The sequence below is a fragment of the Ixodes scapularis genome, unplaced genomic scaffold (assembly GCF_016920785.2).
Source record: "Ixodes scapularis isolate PalLabHiFi unplaced genomic scaffold, ASM1692078v2 PGA_scaffold0__279_contigs__length_252992795, whole genome shotgun sequence".
NCBI classification, from domain to species: Eukaryota; Metazoa; Arthropoda; class Arachnida; order Ixodida; family Ixodidae; genus Ixodes; species Ixodes scapularis.
The window spans coordinates 192,948,594-192,952,496 of NW_024609835.1; the positions used below are offsets into that span (position 1 = coordinate 192,948,594).

Consider the following 3,903-nt stretch of genomic DNA (forward strand, 5'->3'; position numbering starts at 1 on the left):
TCGATCGAGCTCTGGGTGAGACTGATGTGCTCGGGTCTACTGAACACATTTCATTATAGACCCTTTTCGAAAGTCAGGTGCGGATTATCGGAAAGTCGGAACCACTGCACAATGGTGGAATAACTGACATCGTGCTACGTGGAATTACATAAGACAGCGCAATTCGGAGGGCGGCCAACGCATGAGCCGACGAGCCAATGAAATATCGTTGAAAGTGCAACGTCGCTGCTCTGTTCACCTCTTTTACAGCGAAGCTATATATCCCTCGTTGGCAGTATTTTTTTGTGTTGGTGTCCTAACGGAACGAAAACAATCCGCGATTCAAGCGAAAAGAGCAGTCATCGCGCATACAAAATACATCAGAGCTTTTGTTTAAAGAAATAATCAGCAGGCATCCGACCACGATAATTGATGACAAGACGCTCCTTATTGCAATTCGAAGCACGTGACGCACGCCACATATTTTCGCGGTATAGATTACTGCTGCACAAGCTGCCGCGGCGACGGCAGCTTGCGACGTGGGGAGTGATGTCACAAGCCTTTCATCTACAAAAAGTAGAGCCCGCCTAGCGACTGCTTTCAATGGTACTGCAGCACCATATATGGGTAAGCCATGGCCTACCCATAGAGGTGCCGCGAGATGGTCATGCCGACGACCTCTTTACCTCAAAAGATCTGGCGATGGCCTCATCAATTCAAAGATACCAAAATACAAAGCATGCGTCGTCTTTGCATTTAACCGATATATTTCGTGAATGCCTTTCGTCTGGTAATGTCCCTCATGAGTCTAAAATTAGCCGCGTCATCCCCATGCATAAATCCGGAAACATAAATTCACCTATAAATTATCATGCTATATCACTGACCAGCAGTCCTTCAAAAATATTGGAACATATCAAATGTTCTAATGCTATTAGATATATCGAATCTAGTAAGCTTCGAACTATAAATAAACACGCATGAATTAGACTCCCAAGGAGCAGCGGGAATATGAGGAGAGGACATTGGAAAAGAAACGGCAATGCGACCAGCGGTGGCATTTCGTATAGTGGAGGGGGCAATCCTAGCAGGCGATTTCATAGCTTCGCTTGCCAACCAGCATGAAGTGAACCCCCAACTTTTTGTGATTGTGCTCTGATCTCTTTTGTGATTGTGCCCTCTAGTCCAACAAAATACACAAAGTGTGCCATGGCGTTGTGGATATAGTGCGCATTGTGCAGAGACACCAGAAGCCGGTCTTTGGAGGGGGATATATTAAGCGACGCACTGCAAAAGGGAGCGTTGTGTGTGTCTTGCATTGCGACTGAGCACTTTCAAAGCCTAGCTTTAAAGAAAGGCAAAAGCGGCCGTTGCTCTTGCTTGGGCCTCCTGAAGCGATAGCGGACGGTCGCGTGATGGCTTGTTCTTCAGCCAGTGCGATAAAGGTGGCGATTTTTGTTTTATTTTATTTTTTATTCATTTTATTTACAGGTACTACTGCCTTCTCAAGGAAGGCGCAGTAGGACGGGCTTCTAAACAATGACTGAAACGTGCAATTGGAACAAGGCCAGTGCAACGAACATAGTAAAGAGCAGAAACCGTGAAACCCACAACCGAAATATTGCACAACAATGAAATGAAAAAATGAGCATCATTACACTTTACCGTGTACCTTTTACCATGTACGCTAGAAAGCGAACAAGACATTGAACTCCACAACCGACCAACATAACTTCAGTTCGGGATATATAATTTCCTCTGTCAATGACCAGAAAGCTTTGCAAACTGATCTAAATGCTATTAGTGCATGGTGCTCTTCCTGGCTAATGACCCTAAATTGATCTAAAACAAAGTTTATGTCTTTTACTAATCACGTACCCCGGATTCCTACCTCCTATGTGTTAAATAATAATGCTGTTGACCTCGTCTCCACTTATAAATATATTGGAATTCATTTGCAACCTGATCTGTCATGGCACTACCATATAAAGGTCACCCTGGCGTCTGCTAACCGCTCTTTCGGATTTCTCAAGCGTAACCTTAAACAGGCTCCTCCTAACATACGCAAACTTGCCTTTTCCACACTAATACGTCCAAAATTAGAATATGCATCAGCCATTTGGGATCCCGAACATGCTTGCATCATAAACGATATTGAATCACTGCAAAATCGTGCCGCTCGCTTCATATTTTCAGATTATTCACGTCATTCCAGCGTCACAGCACTAAAACGCCGAGCAGAGCTACCCGAACTACTCCTTCGTCGCAAACTTTCACGCCTATCTTTTTTCCATAAACTTTACCACCACGCGTCACTTCACGGTGATTTCTTCGAACCACCTGCCGTTATTTTTCCACGCCGCGATCACCCCTACAAAGTTAAACGCATAACCTGTAAGTCATCTGCCTTTTCCCGGTCATTCATTCCACGTACCACAATCGATTGGAATAATCTACCATCGCACATTGCCTCAGAAAAAGACTCCACGAAGTTTCAAGAACAAATTCAAAATACTGATGCCATCTAACTTTTGCTGCTTTACATTGTTGTTTCCTCTTTTCCGGAACGTGCAGAGCAAATGTGTACTATTTTGTTTTTACCTTGACTCAGCTTTATTGCAGTGTGATGAGTGAGTGTATGTTTTTTTATTTGTTTTTGAGTGTATCCTTTATTTTCTTTTTATTATTTTTATTATGATTGTTTTCTAGTATTCTCATATGTTGTTCAATGTGCACTAGATCCTATTGGAACGATTTATGTACCCCCCCCCCCCTATGTAATACCCTCTCACGAGGGCCTTTAGGGGTAATATGAATAAATAAATAAATAAATATATAGCTGCCAAAATATTCCGGGGGCAGTGCGCTGAAAGATTGGCTAAAAGCCAGCAGTCACAACAAAATCAAAACAATAAGCAACAAGTAGCCTAGAGGTTATTTAAAGAATGAAAAGAGCGAGGGCTTTAAATGATTGGGCGGAAGTCGTGTTTACGATGTCAAAAGGCAGCTCATTCTATTCAGTAATGGTTTTAGGAAAAAGAGAAAACTTGAAGCAGTCGGTATGGCATTAATTGTCTGTAAGTAATACGGCATTGTAGATACGTGTGCTTCACGCAGATTTTAGAGTGACATAGCGCGACCTATCCATTCCAAAGCCATCCTTTATCAGTGCGTATAGGAAGTGAGTTTGTTAATTTTCTTACGCGTTTGGAGGGGCTGGATACCGGCTATGTTGTATAGGGCACTCACAAAATCTAATCTTTTGTATTTGTTGTAAATGAATCTTAATGCCTTCTTTTGTACTCTTTCGAGTTCATTTATGTTCGATAATCTGTGTGGATTCCAAATAATGTCAGCATATTCTAAAAGTGGCCTGATGAGAGATTTGTAGGCTAATAATTTTGTTGCACGTGTATAGTGTCTTAAGTTACGTCTCAGATACTACAGTTGAACATCGACTTCTGACAAAGCGAGTCTATGTGGGCATCCATCTGAGATCAGAAGATATAGTGACCCCAAGATATTTGAATGAAGAAACTTGTTGCAGAGAAGAGTTATTTAAACTGTATGAAAAGACCAACGAAGACTTTTTACGCATTATTTTCATCGAAACGCATTTTTCAAGGTTTAACTGCATTTGCCATGTCTGGCACCAGTCACTGATTTTTCTCAGGCTCGAATTGAAATTCTTGATCTGCGCCATTTCTAATTTCAGAACATATAACCAGATCGTCGGCAAATAGGCGAAGCTTTATGTTTATGTTATCTTTTACTACGTCTTTTATATAAACTGGGAAAAGGAGAGGGTCTAACACGGATCCCTGGGGAACGCCTGAATGCACCGGCACTAATGATCATCGTTCCTTCTTTACCTCAACACGCTGTTTCCTATTGCATAGGTAGTCTTTAATCCACCGAAGCACT

The 3,903-nt window shown here is 42.1% G+C and overlaps 1 pseudogene; it reads right to left on the reverse strand.

The window, feature by feature from the left end:
• Positions 1-2,857: 2,857 nt before the first annotated feature.
• On the reverse strand, positions 2,858-3,414 carry LOC115328571 (annotated as a pseudogene).
• Positions 3,415-3,903: the final 489 nt, after the last annotated feature.